Genomic DNA, 23,955 nt, shown 5'->3' on the forward strand with positions numbered 1-23,955 from the left:
TATAACTACCCCACAAGTGACCCCATTTTGGAAAGAAGACACCCCAAGGTATTCCGTGAGGGGCATGGCGAGTTCCTAGAATTTTTTATTTTTTGTCACAAGTTAGTGGAAAATGATGATTTTTTTTTTTTTTCATACAAAGTCTCATATTCCACTAACTTGTGACAAAAAATAAAAACTTCCATGAACTCACTATGCCCATCAGCGAATACCTTGGTGTGTCTTCTTTCCAAAATGGGGTCACTCGTGGGGTAGTTATACTGCCCTGGCATTCTAGGGGCCCAAATGTGTGGTAAGGAGTTTGAAATCAAATTCTGTAAAAAATGACCAGTGAAATCCGAAAGGTGCTCTTTGGAATATGGGCCCCTTTGCCCACCTAGGCTGCAAAAAAGTGTCACACATCTGGTATCTCCGTACTCAGGAGAAGTTGGGGAATGTGTTTTGGGGTGTCATTTTACATATACCCATGCTGGGTGAGAGAAATATCTTGGCAAAAGACAACTTTTCCCATTTTTTTATACAAAGTTGGCATTTGACCAAGATATTTATCTCACCCAGCATGGGTATATGTAAAAAGACACCCCAAAACACATTCCTCAACTTCTCCTGAATACAGAGATACCAGATGTGTGACACTTTTTTGCAGCCTAGGTGGGCAAAGGGGCCCATATTCCAAAGAGCACCTTTCGGATTTCACTGGTAATTTTTTATAGAATTTGATTTCAAACTCCTAACCACACATTTGGGCCCCTAGAATTCCAGGGCAGTATAACTACCCCACAAGTGACCCCATTTTGGAAAGAAGACACCCCAAGGTATTCCGTGAGTGGCATGGCGAGTTCCTAGAAATTTTTATTTTTTGTCACAAGTTAGTGGAAAATGATGATTTTTTTTTTTTTTTTTTCATACAAAGTCTCATATTCCACTAACTTGTGACAAAAAATAAAAACTTCCATGAACTCACTATGCCCATCAGCGAATACCTTGGGGTCTCTTCTTTCCAAAATGGGGTCACTTGTGGGGTAGTTATACTGCCCTTGCATTCTAGGGGCCCAAATGTGTGTTAAGGAGTTTGAAATCAAATTCTGTAAAAAATTACCAGTGAAATCCGAAAGGTGCTCTTTGGAATATGGGCCCCTTTGCCCACCTAGGCTGCAAAAAAGTGTCACACATCTGGTATCTCTGTATTCAGGAGAAGTTGGGGAATGTGTTTTGGGGTGTCTTTTTACATATACCCATGCTGGGTGAGATAAATATCTTGGTCAAATGCCAACTTTGTATAAAAAAAATGGGAAAAGTTGTTTTTTGCCAAGATAATTCTCTCACCCAGCATGGGTATATGTAAAAAGACACCCCAAAACACATTCCTCAACTTCTCCTGAATACAGAGATACCAGATGTGTGACACTTTTTTGCAGCCTAGGTGGGCAAAGGGGCCCATATTCCAAAGAGCACCTTTCGGATTTCACTGGTCATTTTTTACAGAATTTGATTTCAAACTCCTTACCACACATTTGGGGCCCTAGAATGCCAGGGCAGTATAACTACCCCACAAGTGACCCCATTTTGGAAAGAAGAGACCCCAAGGTATTTCGTGATGGGCATAGTGAGTTCATAGAACTTTTTATTTTTTGTCACAAGTTAGTGGAATATGAGACTTTGTAAGAAAAAAAAAAAAAAAATCATCATTTTCCGCTAACTTGTGACAAAAAATAAAAAGTTCTATGAACTCACTATGCCCATCAGCGAATACCTTAGGGTGTGTACTTTCCGAAATGGGGTCATTTGTGGGGTGTTTGTACTGTTTGGGCATTGTAGAACCTCAGGAAACATGACAGGTGCTTTTTATCAAAGACATGTAGAACAATAAATTTAGAGCAAAATTTATATATGGATCTCGTTTTTTTTGCAAAATTTTACAACTGAAAGTGAAAAATGTCATTTTTTTGCAAAAAAATCGTTAAATTTCGATTAATAACAAAAAAAGTAAAAATGTCAGCAGCAATGAAATACCACCAAATGAAAGCTCTATAAGTGAGAAGAAAAGGAGGTAAAATTCATTTGGGTGGTAAGTTGCATGACCGAGCAATAAACGGTGAAAGTAGTGTAGGTCAGAAGTGTAAAAAGTGGCCTGGTCTTTCAGGGTGTTTAAGCACTGGGGGCTGAGGTGGTTAAGATGATACATTTACTCGGATTAAAACGTTTGATCTGTCATCTACGTTCTATTACAAATAAAATATTGACATTTGCCATCTCCACATCATTGCATTCAGTTTTTATTCACAATATGTTTAGTGTCCCAACTTTTTGGGAAACCGGTTTGTATACGAATTTTTATTTTTTCCCAATATGAACAGCACTGTTTGTGTGACAGTTAAAAGTAGATATACTATTTGAATATTTACACTCAACAATACATTACATTATCCCTTATATCATTTACCGGCACAGGGTGTACTGATCCTGCATAGGTCACACTACAATAAAGGCTCGTTCACACGACCGTATGTCTTTTTCAGTGTTTTGCGGGCCATTTTTCGCGGATCCGTTTTTTTCCGTTTTTTGTTTCAGTAGTGTTTCCGTTTTCACTGGTCACAGCAAGCAGAGTTTGAACAATACAGAAACTGACTAACTGCTATTTGGATTAAATATAGGCCTCACACACGGCCTAGATATCAGTGCTGATTTGCTTCTCACTGGTCACAGCAAGCAGAGTTTGAACAATACAGAAACTGACTCTTTGGCATATATGTAAAATGGCAATAGTTAAATCCATGAAGATGGACATTTTTGCTGTTTAGTTGAGGACCGTGTTGTAACAATTGATTAGTCAGCCCCAGGGCCAGTGCAAAGATTTTTGCCGCCCTAGGCAAGATAAAAATTGCCTCCTCCCCCTTATCAGATGATCTGCCCATATAATGTTCCACCCCTTTCTCAGCATTTAAATTAAAAGAACTGCTATGTTTCCCTTAGGGTTAATCAAGCTTCTTGTAGCTGTCTCCCTGACAGCCGCTAGAAGTTCTTCCGCGATTCTCACTGTGAAAATTACAGTGGGAAGACGCGGAACGTAGTTTTGAATGCGTGCGCATGCGCATTCGCAGCTGAGAGGAGGATCGGGGAGAAAAGTTCCCAGTGCCGGCGCTGGAGAAAGGTAAGTGGAGAAAGGTAAGTGGCTGAAGGGGTTTTCAGCCCAGTGGGAGGGGGACACGAGGGTGCCCCACTCCTAACAACTATATAGTGCCAGGAAAATGAGTTTGTTTTCCTGGCACTATAGTGCTCCTTTACCACCAGTACTGCACTGTGTCTGTTCTCTGCAGGAACAGGCTATAGACACCAGTACCACTACATTAACTGTACTGGTTCAGGGACTATAGTGTCCTTTTAGGCTCCATTCACACGTCCGCAATTTCGTTCTGCATTTTGCAGAATGGAATTGCGGACCCATTCATTCCTATGGGGCAGCATGATGTGCTGCCCGGACACGGAATTGCGGATCCGCACTTCTGGGTCTTCACTTCCGTTCCGCAAAAAAATAGAACATGTCCTATTCTTGTCCGCAATTGCGGACAAGAACAGGCATATTCTATTAGTGCCGGCAATGTGCGGTCCGCAAAATGCGGAACGCACATTGGCGCTTTCCGTGTTTTGCGGATTTGCGGCTCCATGTATCCGCAAAACACGTTGCAGACGTTTGAATGGAGCCTTAGGCTGGGTTCACACGAGCGTGTCCGGATTAGTTCCGGATGCGTCCCGGTGTGTTGCGGCAAACCCGCGCGAGTAGGAATGCAATTGCAGTCAGTTTTGACTGCGATTGCGTTCCGTTGTTCAGTTTTTATCGTGCGTGTGCAATGTGTTTTGCACGCGCGTGATAAAAAACCGACTGTGGTACCCAGACCCGAACTTCTTCACAGAAGTTCAGGTTTGGGTTCGGTGTTGTGTAGATGTTATTATTTTCCCTTATAACATGGTTATAAGGGAAAATAATAGCATTCTGAAAACAGAATGCATAGTAGGTGATCAGTTGAGGGTTAAAAAAAATAAAAAAAATTAACTCACCTTCTCCGTTTGTTCGCGTAAGTCCCGGTCTCTTCTTTACTTCAAAAGATGAACTATGGGCTAAAGGACCTTTGATGACGTAAGATCACATGCTCCAATCACATGGTCCATCACCGCGGTGATGTACCATGTGATTGGAGCATGTGATCTTACGTCATCAAAGGTCCTTTAGCCCATAGTTCATCTTTTTAAAGAACTAAAGACCGGGAGAACTACGCGAACAAGAGGACAAGGTGAGTTAATTTTTTTTATTTTTTAACCCTCAATTGACCTTCTACTAAGCATTCTGTATTCAGAATGCTATTATTTTCCCTTATAACCATGTTATAAGGGAAAATAATACAGTGTATAGACAGTCACCTAGCAACCGTGCGTGAAAATCGCACCGCATCCGCACTTGCTTGCGGATGCATGCGATTTTCACGCAACCCCATTCACTTCTATGGGGCCTGCGTTGCGTGAAAAACGCAGAATATAGAGCATGCTTTGATTTTCACGCAACGCATAAGTGATGCGTGAAAATCATCGCTCATCTGAACAGCCCCATAGAAATGAATGGGTCCAGATTCAGTGCGGGTGCAATGCGTTCACCTACCGCATTGCACCCGCGCGGAAATCTCGCCCGTGTGAACGCAGCCTTAATGTGAGGTAAATTAGTTTCCAATGTAGTTTTAATAACTAAACAATTAAATAATAAACATCACAGATTAGTGAGACGCACAGGACTGAGGAAAAATTAGGACGAGGTGCTGCCAGTAAAAGAGGATCCGCCCTTCCTCTAAAGTGAATAAATAATGTTAAAAAATATATACTGGGCACACTCACTTATGTAGACTCATATATTTTATTTATAATGTAAAATAAAATCAATTATTCTAAAACACATATATAATACAATCAAGCAATATAAAAACACATTGGTACAATAAAACCCATAAGTATAGAATAAATAGTAGGACCAGTGGTGAATAGGATGGAGATGGTATATATCAGTCCATACAAAAGTTAGAAAAAATAGATAGAAAAAATAGAAGTATATCCCAACTGATAGCTTGAGCTAGTGTGGTGGCTGGCTCCACAAAGTACTACAAGGGTCACAGTCCTGATTCGCTGGAAGAGGATAATGTAGCTATAGTCAAACAGAGTTCACTTGAGTGAGTATACTTGCGGCGTCCCGCTAATACTCACTGTTCAGTGCGATTCCTTGTGCAGGTAAATTTGGAAACAAATTGTCTTTATCAGCTGCTGCTGTAAAGCCTGAAAGATACTGTGTCTTTTCTCTGTGCCTTTACGGTCCTCTGGCTGCCGCTCCGTGATAACAAGAAGCCGGTCAGCACTGGGACTCAAGAATACTTTTTCCCTCGTCGGTTTAATGTGCGACACACTCCTCGTGTGTTTGCACTTGTGAATCCCGGCGTCTCAGGGGTTTAGTCAGGCACGGAGTTCACAAAGACTTTAAATTGCCGCACGGCTCTGGATAATACAAGCACGTACTCCTTGGGGTTGTTCCGGGGGGCTCCTCACCAAACGCGTTTCGGGGTACTTGCCCCTTCTTCAGTGGTACAGGTTCCCCCACAACTGCCTATTTTTATAGTGTCTTACAAATGGTAATTGTTCAAACACATGATGAACCTCCTCATTTAGCTCAAAAGCTGGTACGGAGTCAGGAGTCCCTTCCATTCAACTCCACCCAATTATCCACACATAAAGACTTGAAATTCAAACAACATACTATTTAGTACACATTATAATTGTCCGATTCCTATAAATACTAATACAATCTCTTCCTATCCCTACATGTTATATTAATTTCATTTCTTTCCCCATCAAATAGATTTATTTGTACACTTCATTGAATTTATTCATCTTCAAAAAATCCCTTGCGGTATCTATGCGATTTTGGTTATTAATCTCAGGGTTATAACTAAATAACAATCATTCCCTATAGTCCCCTGTCATTTATATATGGCTACAATTACAAATAAATAGAACTAAAAATATATAAATAAGAATTTTTCTAAAAAGTTTTTTAAAAAGATTTTTTGTATATAAAATTTCATTCTTTATACATAAAAAATAATAAGTTGAAAAGTAAAAATATACAGATATATATATATAAAAAAACACTTTATTTCATGCATTGTTAAAAATGTATAATTTATTACAAATGCTTCCATTTTTCTTCATATTTTGTACACCAGGGTAGATTGTGGCACCCCACTGGGGTTAAGATGTTGGGTGGAGGCCCCCCATGAAGGGCCGAACCCCCCAGGATATTACATAATCTGCAGGGGTTTTGCCGTCCATAGGGGACATCCACCAATTTACAAGAATCCGAATAACTCGAATTCTGCATTCAATCCACCCGGCATCAAAGTGTTGAGTTCATAAATACGTTGGGATTCTAATCTGGACATTTTACTAATGTGGTCTCCCCCTCTCCATCCTTTCTCTACTTTGTCAATTGCCGCAAATCTTAAACCTGTCGGGTTTTTGTCGTGCATCAGTTTAAAATGTTTGGACAGGGTGTGGGTTTCTAGGCCCTTTTTAATGTTGGTGATGTGCTCTGAGATACGTTTTTTTAAAAGTCTTTTTGTTCTCCCAACATATTGGCGTCCACATGGGCACTCAATGATGTAAATGACATTGTCAGAGTTGCACGTTAAAAAGTCCTTTATCGTATGTTTGTACTTATTAACCGTTGAAACAATTTCACTCGTTTTCCGAGGAAAAGAAGTGATCCTACAATTTGCACACTTCCCGCATCTATGGAAACCCTCCATATTCAACCAATTATGTAAGGCGGTATTCCCGGGATTTCCTCTCTTGACCGTTGGGGCCACCTTATTCCCTAAATTAGGAGCTTTCGTAAAGGTTATCCGAGGTTTAGTTGGAATTAGGGAGCCTATGGTTTTGTCTTTTTGTAGCCAACTCCAATGTTTCCCTATTATTTTTTGTATTTTCCTGTACTCGTCATTAAAGGGTAGGATAATCCTTATCTCCTCCTTTTCTTCATTTGAATTTTTCACCTTTTCTGCAAAAAAATCTTCCCTTTTCATACTCCTTATTTTATTTAGGGATCCAGTAATCAATTCTTCTGGGTAATTTTTCTCTAGAAATGCCTTTTTCATCTTTTTAGCCTCCTCTTCAAATTGGTCCTCTAACGTGCAGTTTCGCTTTAACCTTTGGAATTGGCCTTGCGGTATATTTATTAACCAACTGGGTAGGTGACAACTGTTGTATAGTATATAACTGTTCCTCATAGTCGGTTTCATAAAAGTACAACTCTTGATTGTACTCTCTTCTATAAAAAGTTTTAAGTCTAAAAATTCCAATGTTTCATTGCTAATACTTTGAGTAAATTTTAAATTTAAATCATTTTGATTAATAACTCCTAAAAACTTCTCCAAAGATTCCTTTCCTGATTTCCAGATAAAAAGTACATCATCTATATATCTTTGCCATAACACCAGGTCCACCCCCAGTAAGGGGATAATATTTCGTTCTTCCCAATCCGCCATAAATAAATTTGCATAGCTGGGGGCGAACCTGGTGCCCATGGCTGTGCCCTGGGTTTGGAGATAAAAGTCTGTTTCAAAATTAAAATAGTTATGTGTCAATATAAAATCTATGCTTTGTATTAAAAAATTGATTTGTTCCTCTTTCAACCTACCTTCTTGTTTTAGTTGGGACTCAATTGCTCGTTTACCTTGCTCGTGGTTGATAATGGTATATAAAGATTGGACATCCAGTGTGCCCATCCACCAGTCCTCCTCAAATGCCATATTCTCTACAATTTTGATTATTTGTGTCGAGTCCTTGGTATATGAGGTAGTTTTTTTAACTGTCGGCTGCAATAATACATCAATATATTTTGAAAGATTACAGGTCAGGGACTCTATCCCTGAAACTATAGGACGACCTGGTGGATTATTCATATCTTTATGCACTTTCGGTATGCAATAGAACACCGGAATTCTGGGATATTTGTTCAATATAAAATTATATTCGTTCTCCGTCAAAATCCCTCTCATTTTACCGTCTTCTACTAGATCTATTAGTTCCATGAGGAAGTCACTAGTTGGATCTTTTGATAATTTTTTATACGTGTCCTCATCTGACAGTTGTCTATAACATTCTTGTTTATACTTATCCACATCTTGTACAACAATTGCCCCCCCTTTGTCGGCTGGGCGAATAATAATCCTATTATCTTTCTGTAATTGCTTTAGGGTCCCAATCTCTCCCTTCGTTAGGTTCTTACGTCTGTATTTATTAGTATCTTTAATTTTTCGTAGCTCATTTTCCACACTTTCTTTGAATGTTGCCATTTCATGGCTAATCTCGTTCCTCGGATATTTTTTGGAACGATTTTTAAGTTCAGTGTGTGTATATTTTTCCCTCTGGCTATTACTTCCTAATTCTTTCTCAATCGGATTTTTCGCAAAATATTTTTTAAGGCATAGCCGCCGTATGAATTTCTCCACCCCTATGAAGGTGGTGAATTTATTAAGTTTTTCAGTCGGGGCAAATTTTAAGCCTTTGTTTAAGAGATGTTTTTGGACATTAGTTAGTGGGATAGAACTTAAATTGATAATGGAGTCATTAGTCACTTCCAACTCCACTATCTGTGGTGTCTTACTCTTCCTCCTTCCTCTGCGTACCTTCCCCTTTTTTCGTCGTGATATCTCGTGTTGTGATTGTATTGATTGTGAGGTGATCGATATTTCCCTATGTGTTGTGGGTTGGGATCCTGTTGCTCCCTGTGCATCTGTGGCCTGTCTCTCAGGTTGTACTGGTGATCTATTTGTGGTTTGTGATAAGGTTTTTGTGTGACCCTTAGAGGTGATGGTGGTCTGGTCCGTATTCGGTGGTGCGGTGGAGTCCGATCTAAAAAAGATTCCCGTTCATCAAAAACTTTGAATCTATTATAGGTCGGTATAGTGAAATTACTGTGTGTATTCGTGTCTTTAGTGTGTTTGTGCCGTGAATTAGTGATATTTTCTATCTGTTCCTCTTCCCTAATGTCCTCTATTCTCTCTCTATCCTCACGCTCGGTTCCCCTATATCTCTTATCCTTTTTATTTTGAATAAAGAACATTTTCTTTAATTTTTTCTCCATAATTTCTCGTTCTATCTTATCCAAATTGCTACATAATCTAGATTGTAGCATATTTAGTTCCTCCGTTATGGGAAATTTATCAGTGATTGATTTAATAGCTGTAATTTTTTGAACAGTTTCTTCTAAAATTGCAGTGCGTCTTTTTATAATCAATCTAGTTAGTGCTACCGATTGTTCATATAGCAAATTGCCCCATTCTATGTCAAAGTCTTTATTACAAAGATCCTGAGCTGGGACTTTGCTATACGATAGGCCTTTAGGGATCTGATTGACCTCTATACACCTTGTGAGGGTTTTGATCTCCCATTTCTGTTTCAACTGACGTGTCAGGAGTCCCTCTAATTCTCTAAAGGTATAGCTACATTATCCTCTTCCAGCGAATCAGGACTGTGACCCTTGTAGTACTTTGTGGAGCCAGCCACCACACTAGCTCAAGCTATCAGTTGGGATATACTTCTATTTTTTCTATCTATTTTTTCTAACTTTTGTATGGACTGATATATACCATCTCAATCCTATTCACCACTGGTCCTACTATTTATTCTATACTTATGGGTTTTATTGTACCAATGTGTTTTTATATTGCTTGATTGTATTATATATGTGTTTTAGAATAATTGATTTTATTTTACATTATAAATAAAATATATGAGTCTACATAAGTGAGTGTGCCCAGTATATTTTTTAACATTATTTATTCACTTTAGAGGAAGGGCGGATCCTCTTTTACTGGCAGCACCTCGTCCTAATTTTTCCTCAGTCCTGTGCGTCTCACTAATCTGTGTTGTATTTTACAAATTCGTCCTGGTGACTGCACGGACCGTTGAGAAATATGGATATGTGGAATCATGTTGAATCTAAAAATCAAAAGGTTGATAACTTCATTTTTGAAACAAATGATATTTGTGAAAATATGGAGGAAATGAGTATGAGCAAGACCTTTAGAGAATTAGAGGGACTCCTGACACGTCAGTTGAAACAGAAATGGGAGATCAAAACCCTCACAAGGTGTATAGAGGTCAATCAGATCCCTAAAGGCCTATCGTATAGCAAAGTCCCAGCTCAGGATCTTTGTAATAAAGACTTTGACATAGAATGGGGCAATTTGCTATATGAGCAATCGGTAGCACTAACTAGATTGATTATAAAAAGACGCACTGCAATTTTAGAAGAAACTGTTCAAAAAATTACAGCTATTAAATCAACCACTGATAAATTTCCCATAACGGAGGAACTAAATATGCTACAATCTAGATTATGTAGCAATTTAGATAAGATAGAACGAGAAATTATGGAGAAAAAATTGAAGAAAATGTTCTTTATTCAAAATAAAAAGGAGAAGAAATATAGGGGAACTGAGCGTGAGGATAGAGAGAGAATAGAGGACATTAGGGAAGAGGAACAGATAGAGAATATCACTAATTCACGTCACAAACACACTAAAGACACGAATACACACAGTAATTTCACTATACCGACCTATAATAGATTCGAAGTTTTCGATGAACGGGAATCTTTTTTAGATCGGACTCCACCGCACCACCGAATACGGACCAGACCACCATCACCTCTAAGGGTCACACAAAAACCTTATCACAAACCACAAATAGATCACCAGTACAACCTGAGAGACAGGCCACAGATGCACAGGGAGCAACAGGACCCCAACCCACAACACATAGGGAAATATCGATCACCTCACAATCAATACAATCACAACACGAGATATCACGACGAGAAAAGGGGAAGGTACGCAGAGGAAGGAGGAAGAGTAAGACACCACAGATAGTGGAGTTGGAAGTGACGAATGACTCTATTATCAATTTAAGTTCTATCCCACTGACTAATGTCCAAAAACATCTCTTAAACAAAGGCTTAAAATTTGCCCCGACTGAAAAACTTAATAAATTCACCACCTTCATAGGGGTGGAGAAATTCATACGGCGGCTATGCCTTAAAAAATATTTTGCGAAAAATCAGATTGAAAAAGAATTAGGAAATAACAGCCAGAGGGAAAAATATACACACACTGAACTTAGAAATCGTTCCAAAAAATATCCGAGGAACGAGATTAGCCATGAAATGGCAACATTCAAAGAAAGTGTGGAAAATGACCTACGAAAAATTAAAGATACTAATAAATATAGACGTAAGAACCTAACGAAGGGAGAGATTGGGACCCTAAAGCAATTACAGAAAGATAATAGGATTATTATTCGCCCAGCCGATAAAGGGGGGGCAATTGTCGTACAAGATGTGGATAAGTATAAACAAGAATGCTACAGACAACTGTCAGATGAGGACACGTATATAAAATTATCAAAAGATCCAACTAGTGACTTCCTCATGGAACTAATAGATCTAGTAGAAGACGGTAAAACGAGAGGGATTTTGACGGAGAATGAATACAGTTTTATATTGAACAAATATCCCAGAATTCCGGTGTTCTATTGCATACCGAAAGTGCATAAAGATATGAATAATCCACCAGGTCGTCCTATAGTTTCAGGGATAGAGTCCCTGACCTGTAATCTCTCAAAATATATTGATGTATCATTACAGCCGACAGTTAAAAAAACTACCTCATATACCAAGGATTCGACACAAATAATTAAAATTGTAGAGAATATGGCATTTGAGGAGGACTGGTGGATGGGCACACTGGATGTCCAATCTTTATATACTATTATCAACCACGAGCAAGGTAAACGAGCAATTGAGTCCCAACTAAAACAAGAAGGTAGGTTAAAAGAGGAACAAATCAATTTTTTAATACAAAGCATAGATTTTATATTGACACATAACTATTTTAATTTTGAAACAGACTTTTATCTCCAAACCCAGGGCACAGCCATGGGCACCAGGTTCGCCCCCAGCTATGCAAATTTATTTATGGCGGATTGGGAAAAACGGAATATTATCCCCTTACTGGGGGTGGACCTGGTGTTATGGCAAAGATATATAGATGATGTGCTTTTTATCTGGAAATCAGGAAAGGAATCTTTGGAGAAGTTTTTAGGAGTTATTAATCAAAATGATTTAAATTTAAAATTTACTCAAAGTATTAGCAATGAAACATTGGAATTTTTAGACTTAAAACTTTTTATAGAAGAGAGTACAATCAAGAGTTGTACTTTTATGAAACCGACTATGAGGAACAGTTATATACTATACAACAGTTGTCACCTACCCAGTTGGTTAATAAATATACCGCAAGGCCAATTCCAAAGGTTAAAGCGAAACTGCACGTTAGAGGACCAATTTGAAGAGGAGGCTAAAAAGATGAAAAAGGCATTTCTAGAGAAAAATTACCCAGAAGAACTGATTACTGGATCCCTAAATAAAATAAGGAGTATGAAAAGGGAAGATTTTTTTGCAGAAAAGGTGAAAAATTCAAATGAAGAAAAGGAGGAGATAAGGATTATCCTACCCTTTAATGACGAGTACAGGAAAATACAAAAAATAATAGGGAAACATTGGAGTTGGCTACAAAAAGACAAAACCATAGGCTCCCTAATTCCAACTAAACCTCGGATAACCTTTACGAAAGCTCCTAATTTAGGGAATAAGGTGGCCCCAACGGTCAAGAGAGGAAATCCCGGGAATACCGCCTTACATAATTGGTTGAATATGGAGGGTTTCCATAGATGCGGGAAGTGTGCAAATTGTAGGATCACTTCTTTTCCTCGGAAAACGAGTGAAATTGTTTCAACGGTTAATAAGTACAAACATACGATAAAGGACTTTTTAACGTGCAACTCTGACAATGTCATTTACATCATTGAGTGCCCATGTGGACGCCAATATGTTGGGAGAACAAAAAGACTTTTAAAAAAACGTATCTCAGAGCACATCACCAACATTAAAAAGGGCCTAGAAACCCACACCCTGTCCAAACATTTTAAACTGATGCACGACAAAAACCCGACAGGCTTAAGATTTGCGGCAATTGACAAAGTAGAGAAAGGATGGAGAGGGGGGGACCACATTAGTAAAATGTCCAGATTAGAATCCCAACGTATTTATGAACTCAACACTTTGATGCCGGGTGGATTGAATGCAGAATTCGAGTTATTCGGATTCTTGTAAATTGGTGGATGTCCCCTATGGACGGCAAAACCCTTGCAGGTTGTGTAATATCCTGGGGGGTTCGGCCCTTCATGGGGGGCCTCCACCTAACATCTTAACCCCAGCGGGGTGCTACAATCCACCCTGGTGTGCAAAATATGAAGAAAAATTGAAGCATTTGTAATAAATTAATTATACATTTTTAACAATGCATGAAATAAAGTGGTTTATATATATATATATCTGTATTTTTACTTTTTAATCTATTGTTCTTATTTTTATATATAAAGAATAAAATTTCTTATTTATATATAAAAAATCCTTTTAAAAAATTCTTTAGAAAAAATTTCTTATTTATATATTTTTAGTTTATATTTATTTGTAATTGTAGCCACATATAAATGACAGGGGACTGTAGGGAATGATTGTTATTTAGTTATAACCCTGAGATTAATAACCTAAAACCGCATAGATACCGCAAGGGATTTTTTGAAGACGAATTCATTCAATGAAGTGTACAAATAAATCTATTTGATGGAGAAAGAAATGAAAGTAACATAACATGTAGGGATAGGAAGAGATTGTATTAGTATCTATAGGAATCGGACAATTATAATGTGTACTAAACAGTATGTTGTTTGAATTTCAAGTCTTTATGTGTGGATAATTGGGTGGAGTTGAATGGAAGGGACTCTGACTCCGTACCAGCTTTTGAGCTAAATGAGGAGGTTCATCATGTGTTTGAACAATTACCATTTGTAAGACACTATAAAAATAGGCAGTTGTGGGGGAACCTGTACCACTGAAGAAGGGGCAAGTACCCCGAAACGCGTTTGGTGAGGAGCCCCCCGGAACAACCCCAAGGAGTACGTGCTTGTATTATCCAGAGCCGTGCGGCAATTTAAAGTCTTTGTGAACTCCGTGCCTGACTAAACCCCTGAGACGCCGGGATTCACAAGTGCAAACACACGAGGAGTGTGTCGCACATTAAACCGACGAGGGAAAAAGTATTCTTGAGTCCCAGTGCTGACCGGCTTCTTGTTATCACGGAGCGGCAGCCAGAGGACCGTAAAGGGCACAGAGAAAAGACACAGTATCTTTCAGGCTTTACAGCAGCAGCTGATAACGACAATTTGTTTCCAAATTTACCTGCACAAGGAATCGCACTGAACAGTGAGTATTAGCGGGACGCCGCAAGTATACTCACTCAAGTGAACTCTGTTTGACTATAGCTACATTATCCTCTTCCAGCGAATCAGGACTGTGACCCTTATAGTACTTTGTGGAGCCAGCCACCACACTAGCTCAAGCTATCAGTTGGGATATACTTCTATTTTTTCTATCTATTTTTTCTAACTTTTGTATGGACTGATATATACCATCTCCATCCTATTCACCACTGGTCCTACTATTTATTCTATACTTATGGGTTTTATTGTACCAATGTGTTTTTATATTGCTTGATTGTATTATATATGTGTTTTAGAATAATTGATTTTATTTTACATTATAAATAAAATATATGAGTCTACATAAGTGAGTGTGCCCAGTATATATTTTTTAACAATTAAATAATAAACATATTGCATTGTCTACTTACCACCAGGACAATAAGATGATCTGGTCTCTGACTCTGAGGACTCCCTTGTCACTCTCTTCTCCCCCCCCCCCTCCGTCCCTTGTCACTCTCATTGCCCTGCTCCCTTGTCACTCTCTTCTCCCCCCTCCGTCCCTTGTCACTCTCATTCCCCTGCTCCCTTGTCACTCTCTCCCCCCTCCCTGCTCCCTTGTCACTCTCTCCCCCCCCTCCCTTGTCACTCTCTCCCCCCCCCTCCGTCCCTTGTCACTCTCATTCCCCTGCGCCCTTGTCACTCTCTTCTCCCCCCTCCGTCCCTTGTCACTCTCATTCCCCTGCTCCCTTGTCACTCTCTCCCCCCTCCCTGCTCCCTTGTCACTCTCTCCCCCCCTCCCTTGTCACTCTCTCCCCCCCCCCCGTCCCTTGTCACTCTCATTCCCCTGCTCCCTTGTCACTCTCTCCCCCCCTATCACTCTCATTCCCCCCCTCCCTTGTCACTCTCATTTACCCCCCTCCCTTGTCACTCTCATTCCCCCCTTGTCACTCTCATTCTCCCCCTCCCTTGTCACTCTCATCATTTCCTCCCCCCCCTCCCTTGTCACTCTCATCCCCCCACTCCCTTGTCACTCTCATCATTTCCTCCCCCCTCCCTTGTCACTCTCATTCTTCCCCCCACTCCTTTGTCACTCTCATAATTTCCTCCCCCCCTCCCTTGTCACTCTCATCCCCCCACTCCCTTGTCACTCTCATCATTTCCTCCCCCCTCCCTTGTCACTCTCATTCCCCCCCACTCCCTTGTCACACTCATAATCCCCCCCTCCTTTGTCACTCTCATTCCCCCCATTGTCACTCTCATTCCCCCCTCCCTTGTCACTCTCATTCTCCCCCCCACTCCCTTGTCACTCGTCATTTCCTCCCCCCCCCACTCCCTTGTCACTCTCATCCCCCCTCCCTTGTCACTTTCATCCCCCCTCCTTTGTCACTCTCATCCCCCCCACTCCCTTGTCACTTATCATTTCCCCCCCACTTCCGTGTAACTCTCATCCCCCCTCCCTTGTCACTCTCACCCCCCCCTTGTCACTCTCATCCCCCCACTCCCTTGTCACTCTCATTCCCCTGCTCCCTTGTCACTCTCTTCCCCTCCCTCCTCCCTTGTCACTCTCGTTCCCCCTCCCTTGTCACTCTCTTCTCCCCACCTCCATCCCTTGTCACTCTCATTCCCCTGCTCCCTTGTCACTCTCTCCCCCCTCCCTTGTCACTCTCTCCCCCCTGTCACTCTCATTCCCCCCTCCCTTGTCACTCTCATTTACTCCCCCCCCCTTGTCACTCTCATTCCCCCCTCCCTTGTAACTCTCATTCCCCCCCTTGTCACTCTCATTCTCCCCCCTCCATTGTCACTCTTATTCTTCCCCCCACTCCCTTGTCACTCTCATCATTTCCTCCCCCCCTCCCTTGTCAATCTCATACCCCCCTCCCTTGTCACTCTCATTCCCCCCCACACTCCCTTGTCACTCTCATCATTTCCTCCCCCCTTCCTTTGTCACTCTCATTCTCCCCCCTTGTCACTCTCATTCCCCCCTATCTTGTCACCCTCATTCTCCCCCCCACTCCCTTGTCACTCATCATTCCCCCCACTCCCTTGTCACTCTCACCCCCCCCTCCCTTGTCACTCTCATCCCCCCTCCTTTGTCACTCTCACCCCCCCACTCCCTTGTCACTCATCATTTCCCCCCCCCACTCTCTTGTCACTCTCATTCCCCCCTCCTTTGTCACTCTCATTCCCCCCCACTCCCTTGTCACTCATCATTCCCCCCTTGTCACTCTCATTCCCCACTCCTTTGTCACTCTCATTTCTCCCCTCCCTTGTCACTCTCATTCCCCCCTTGTCACTCTCATTCTCCCCCCTCCCTTGTCACTCTCATCATTTCCTCCCCCCTCCTTTGTCACTCTCATTCTCCCCCCTTGTCACTCTCATCCCCCCCTCCCTTGTCACTCTCATTCTCCCCCCACTCCCTTGTCACTCATCATTCCCCCCCACTCCCTTGTCACTCTCACCCCCCCTCCCTTGTCACTCTCATCCCCCCTCCTTTGTCACTCTCACCCCCCCACTCCCTTGTCACTCATCATTTCCCCCCCACTCCCTTGTCACTCTCATTCCCCCCTCCTTTGTCACTCTCATTCCCCCCTCCTTTGTCACTCTCATTCCCCCCACTCCCTTGTCACTCATCTTCCCCCCCCCCCTTGTCACTCTCATTCCCCCCTCTTTTGTCACTCTCATTCCCCCCCTCCCTTGTCACTCTCATCCCCCCCTTGTCACTCTCATTCTCCCCCCTCCCTTGTCACTCTCATTCTTCCCCCCACTCCCTTGTGACTCTCATCATTTCCTCCCCCCCCTCCCTTGTCACTCTCCCCCCCCCCCATTCCCTTGTCACTCTCATCATTTCCTCTCCCCTCCCTTGTCACTCTCATTCCCCCCCCCACTCCCTTTTCACTCTCATAATTTCCTCCCCTCCTCCTTTGTCACTCTCATTCCCCCCTTGTCACTCTCATTCCCCCCTCCCTTGTCACTCTCATTCCCCCCCCCCCACTCCCTTGTCACTCATCATTTCCTCCCCCCACTCCCTTGTCACTCTCACCCCCCCTCCCTTGTCACTCTCACCCCCCCCACTCCCTTGTCACTCATCATTTCCCCCCCACTCCCTTGTAACTCTCATCCCCCCTCCCTTGTCACTCTCATTCCCCCCTCTTTTGTCACTCTCATTTCCCCCCCCACTCCCTTGTCACTCATTATTTCCCCCCCTTGTCACTCTCATTCCCCCCCACCTTTGTCACTCTCATTCCCCCCACTCCCTTGTCACTCTCATTCTTCCCCCCACTCCCTTGTCACTCTCATCATTTCCTCCCCCCTTGTCACTCTCATTCCCCCCCCCCACTCCCTTGTCACTCTCATCATTTCCTTCCCCCCTCCCTTGTCACTCTCATCCCCTCCCCACTCCCTTGTCACTCTCATCATTTCCTCCCCCTCCCTTGTCACACTGCCTAGGTCGCCTTACAGGTGGCGCCTGGTCAGCCCCTCCTCGCCTATGTGAAAGGGGCCTTAGATCCTATTGTAGCCATACTGAGAGTGGGGGGGTAGGGTGTAAAGTAACACCATATACAGTAAACAATGTATACCACGGTCAATAGACCAAACCAAATCCCTTTAGGGGTCTCTATCTAATATTAAAATATATATCTTTATTTTATCATTCTTAAAACATAAGTGTAATAGAAAAAAGTATGTTTCAAAATTGTCAGTGTGCAGCGGGGTTTTATATCTACTCAACTAGTAGCTGCTAGTAATTACCAGCGGCAACCAAGGGATCCTGTCCCCTTATTCAGTAATTATAGACACCTATTCGGGTGTTATATTTATATTTCTGTGTCAGACAGGTTGATGTCAATAGTTAGTGAGGATAGATATATTGCATTATCGTACTGTGCCAAAATTGAGTCTGGCAGGGATATGGGTATTTTACTATATTCGATCAACCCAGCAGTCTATCTGTGCGTGGCCAGGTTTGTGAGCCCTACACACATATCAGCTGTTTACCAGAGTCAGGCGCAGGCAGTGTAGTCAGCGATACTGAGGTATAATACTGCAATGTACACCATTAGTCGATCCCTTTGTATGTACTTGCAACCTTAATGTATCGCACTGACCACTGCGTGCTTCCACTCCTACTAGTACCCCACTTCCCCTGACGAAGCCACACAGTGGCGAAACATGTCGGGAGGAGTGTTACAGTGTAGCGCTTAACTTTTAGACAGTTTTGCAGCAAGGAGTTTCATTGTAGCTAACGAAGCAGCTTAGGGCAAGTTAGAATCGGTGTGTGAATAGTGGATAGGTATATAGGGAATTAGTAAACAGCCACGACTGGAATTACTGGCATAAAATAGGGTTAATATAGCAGTATAAACTAATCTCAGTTAATGGAGTGGAAGCACACAGTGGTCAGTGCGATACATTAAGGTTGCAATTAGTTTGTAACTATATGCAAAAAAGAGGAGCGCTAACGATGTTGCATATACTGTATATATATAATATTATATTGTTATATATCATGTTAGTCCAGTATAATGTATACTGTACATTGTTCTGTCTTTCAAGTAGTCAAGTAGTTGATTTGCCTACAGTACTTGAGTTGAAATGTCTGTCCATAGTGCTAGCTAGGGCTGGGGGGCTATCATTCTGTGTGCGCAGAGCACAATGAGTCCAGTGCCCCCCGCTGATTTCCTGCCAGGGGCAATTCTCTGCTCAAGTGCTGGGTTCACAAGGGTTAATGGAAGCTACCAATAACACCAGGAGGGCAGTAATCCATCCCTGACAAAACCATTTATAGATACAAAGTAATCATCTCCTTGAAATATACAAATCGTGGACACATAGAATAAGTCTCCATAGAATTAAGTTTCATTCGTACGCGAATACAACTTAGAGTAAGGTACCAATATGAAATTTGCCTGCCTATTCAGTCTACTATGTTTGGTTCATTATCTCGATAATACGCAATTTAAATAATCGCATGCGTGCGTCTGTACGTGCGTGCGTCTGTACGTGTGTGCCTGTCTTTGGATTGCAAGGAGAGTGGAGAGAGACCGATTCTACAGACAGAGATTTTGAAAACTTTATTCGGAAATGGCAAAAAGCAATTTCAATCCAGAAGAGCTGGAATTTTTGATCACTGTAAGTAATTCTACCTAACAAGTATGTCACTGTTAAAGGGGCGGCCACTGTTCTAGTCATTGTTAAAGGGGAGGCCGTTGTCAAAGTCACTGTTAAAGGGGAAGCCACTGTTCAAGTCACTGTTAAAGGGGTGGCCACTGTTCTAGTCATTGTTAAAGGGGAGGCCGTTGTCAAGGTCACTGGTAAAGGGGGGCCACTGTTCTAGTCACTGTTAAAGGGGAGGCCACTGTTCAAGTCACTGTTAAAGGGGAGGTCTTTGTCAAAGTCACTCTTTAAGGGGCGGCCACTGTTCTAGTCACTGTTAAAGGGGAGGCCGTTGTCAAAGTCACTGTTAAAGGGGAGGCCATTGTCAAAGTCACTCTTTAGGGGGCGGCCACTGTTCTAGTCACTGTTAAAGGGGAGGCCGTTGTTAAAGTCACTGTTAAAGGGGAGGCCGTTGTCAAAGTCACTGTTAAAGGGGAGGTCGTTTTTATGGTTGAGATGAATATAATTACTAATAATTGTATTTTACAACTTTGGGATTACATCCTTTAATTTTTATCTTGCAGACTATGTTGGAGAAAAATTATGATGATCTTAGTTCTCGTACCCAAAAACAGACAATTGTACGTAGAATAGCCTACAGTCTGTGGCAGCAGCATGGCAAGAGGCATTCAAAAAATGCATTTTTAAAGAAATGGTCGGACCTTAAACGACATTGGATGGATCTGATCAAAGAGGTCAGAGACAAAAATTGTCCAGGTACGATGCTTACATTAATTTTCTATCACCCACCTATTGTTATTTATGTGTTCAGTTATGCAAATAAGTATTTCTATCCTTTTACAACTGATTACTTAGTTCAGTGGTGTTGAACCGATGGAATGGGTGCTAGAGGCGGCACTCAGAGCCCTCTCTGTGGGCCGCATACCCTAGTACGAGCTAAGCGCTCTAAAAAAGAAGGTGGTGGTGGAAGAGAAGGAGATGACAGAGGATGAGGAGAATGAGGAGTAGGAAGAAGAACAGGCAGGACCATCAGGGCATCAGGCCCATAGCCCATCTGAGGCAGATGAGGTCCAGGAGGATGATGAGGAGGAAGAAGATGAGGTGGTGACCACCCCCCGCCAGGAGGGTAAATATATTCTGTTGATGTTTTAATTTAAAAAATGTCCCCACACACATACAGGTGTCAGTTTAGTCTTCACCACAGGCAGATTTTATTCAAGAAAACAATTATAAACAAGTTCAAGTTCAACCTCTAATTTTTATTCAGACTTCAAATAAAGTCCCACACTTTGCGTTCACTCCAAGCAGTTTAACAAAAAGATTAGTATATCACCACTCTTTAGGGTCTGTCAGAGACCATGCTCATTTCTGTGTAGGTTCAGTTTTCACATCTCCTGTCCACACTTGAAAAGAACAGCATTTTTAATCCAAACTTTATTAAAAAGGCTTGATGGAGTACAGGAGTTACCTGTGCCACTATATTTGCACTCAGTCCAAAAACCCAGACCCTATTTAAATCCACGTAAAAAGTTTATTTTAAAGCAAGCTGATGAAACTGGTGTACTGATTTCCGTAAAGTATCTCAATGAGGCATACTATTTAATTAAGATTAGAGTTGAGCGAACACCTGGATGTTCGGGTTCGAGAAGTTCGGCCGAACTTCCCGGAAATGTTCGGGTTCGGGATCCGAACCCGACCCGAACTTCGTCCCGAACCCGAACCCCATTGAAGTCAATGGGGACCCGAACTTTTGAGCACTAAAAAGGCTGTAAAACAGCCCAGGAAAGAGCTAGAGGGCTGCAAAAGGCAGCAAAATGTAGGTAAATCCCCTGCAAACAAATTTGGATAGGGAAATGAATTAAAATTAAAATTAAAAAAATAAAAATGAACCAATATCAATTGGACAGAGGTCCCATAGCAGAGAATCTGGCTTCACGTCAGCAGAGAATCAGTCTCTTCATGCCATAGCAAAGAATCTGGCTTCATGTCAGCAGAGAATCAGTCTCTTCATGCCATAGCAGAGAATCTGGCTTCATGTCAGCGCAGAATCAGTCTTCATGTCATAGCAGAGAATCAGGCTTCACGTCACCCACCACTGGAACAGGCCACTGTCACACATTTAGGCCCCGGCACCCAGACAGAGGAGAGCGGTCCCGTAACAGAGAATCTGGCCTTATGTCAGCGCAGAATCTGTCTTCATGTCATAGCAGAGAATCAAGCTTCACGTCACCCACCACTGGAACAGGCCACTGTCACACATTTAGGCCCAGGCACCCAGGCAGAGGAGAGAGGTACCATAACAGAGAATCTGGCCTTATGTCAGCACAGAATCTGTCTTAATGTCATAGCAGAGAATCAGGCTTCACGTCACCCACCACTGGAACAGGCCACTGTCACACATTTAGGCCCAGGCACCCAGGCAGAGGAGAGAGGTCCCGTAACAGAGAATCTGGCCTTATGTCAGCGCAGAATCTGTATTCATGTCATAGCAGAGAATCAGGCTTCACGTCACCCACCACTGGAACAGGCCACTGTCACACATTTAGGCCCAGGCACCCAGGCAGAGGAGAGAGGTCCCGTAACAGAGAATCTGGCCTTATGTCAGCGCAGAATCTGTATTCATGTCATAGCAGAGAATCAGGCTTCACGTCACCCACCACTGGAACAGGCCACTGTCACACATTTAGGCCCCGGCACCCAGACAGAGGAGAGCGGTCCCGTAACAGAGAATCTGGCCTTATGTCAGCGCAGAATCTGTCTTCATGTCATAGCAGAGAATCAGGCTTCACGTCAGCCACCACTGGAACAGGCCACTGTCACACATTTAGGCCCAGGCACCCAGGCAGAGGAGAGAGGTCCCGTAACAGAGAATCTGGCCTTATGTCAGCGCAGAATCTGTATTCATGTCATAGCAGAGAATCAGGCTTCAAGTCATAGCAGAGAATCAGGCTTCATGTCATAGCAGAGAATCAGGCTTCACGTCACCCACCACTGGAACAGGCCACTGTCACACATTTAGGCCCAGGCACCCAGGCAGAGGAGAGAGGTACCATAACAGAGAATCTGGCCTTATGTCAGCGCAGAATCTGTATTCATGTCATAGCAGAGAATCAGGCTTCACGTCACCCACCACTGGAACAGGCCACTGTCACACATTTAGGCCCCGGCACCCAGACAGAGGAGAGGTTCATTCAACTTTGGGTTGCCCCACAATATAATGGTAAAATGAAATTAAAAATAGTATTGAATGAGGAAGTGCCCTGGAGTAGAATAATATATTGTTAAGGGGAGGTAGTTAATATCTAATCTGCACAAGGGATGGACAGGTCCTGTGGGATCCATGCCTGGTTCATTTTTATGAACGTCAGCTTGTCCACATTGGCTGTAGACAGGCGGCTGCGTTTGTCTGTAATGACGCCCCCTGCCGTGCTGAATACACGTTCAGACAAAACGCTGGCCGCCGGGCAGGCCAGCACCTCCAAGGCATAAAAGGCTAGCTCTGGCCACGTGGACAATTTGGAGACCCAGAAGTTGAATGGGGCCGAACCATCAGTCAGTACGTGGAGGGGTGTGCACAGGTACTGTTCCACCATGTTAGTGAAATGTTGCCTCCTGCTAACACGTTCCGTATCAGGAGGTGGTGCAGTTAGCTGTGGCGTGGTGACAAAACTTTTCCACATCTCTGCCATGCTAACCCTGCCCTCAGAGGAGCTGGCCGTGACACAGCTGCGTTGGCGACCTCTTGCTCCTCCTCTGCCTTCGCCTTGGGCTTCCACTGGTTCCGCTGTGACATTTGGGAATGCTCTCAGTAGCGCGTCTACCAACGTGCGCTTGTACTCGCGCATCTTCCTATCACGCTCCAGTGTAGGAAGTAAGGTGGGCACATTGTCTTTGTACCGGGGATCCAGCAGGGTGGCAACTCAGTAGTCTGCACACGTTAAAATGTGGGCAACTCTGCTGTCGTTGCGCAGGCACTGCAGCATGTAGTCGCTCATGTGTGCCAGGCTGCCCAGAGGTAAGGACAAGCTGTCCTCTGTGGGAGGCGTATCGTCATCGTCCTGTGTTTCCCCCCAGCCACGCACCAGTGATGGGCCCGAGCTGCTTTGGGTGCCACCCCGCTGTGAACATGCTTCATCCTTATCCTCCTCCACCTCCTCCTCATCCTCGTCCTCCTCGTCCTCCAGTAGTGGGCCCTGTCTGGCCACATTTGTACCTGGCCTCTGGTGTTGCAAAAAACCTCCCTCTGAGTCACTTTGAAGAGACTGGCCTGAAAGTGCTAAAAATGACCCCTCTTCCTCCTCTTCCTCCTGGGCCACCTCCTCTTCCATCATCGCCCTAAGTGTTTTCTCAAGGAGACATAGAAGTGGTATTGTAACGCTGATAACGGCGTCATCGCCACTGGCCATGTTGGTGGAGTACTCG

Source organism: Bufo bufo, chromosome 9, assembly GCF_905171765.1.
Source record: "Bufo bufo chromosome 9, aBufBuf1.1, whole genome shotgun sequence".
NCBI lineage: Eukaryota > Metazoa > Chordata > Amphibia > Anura > Bufonidae > Bufo > Bufo bufo.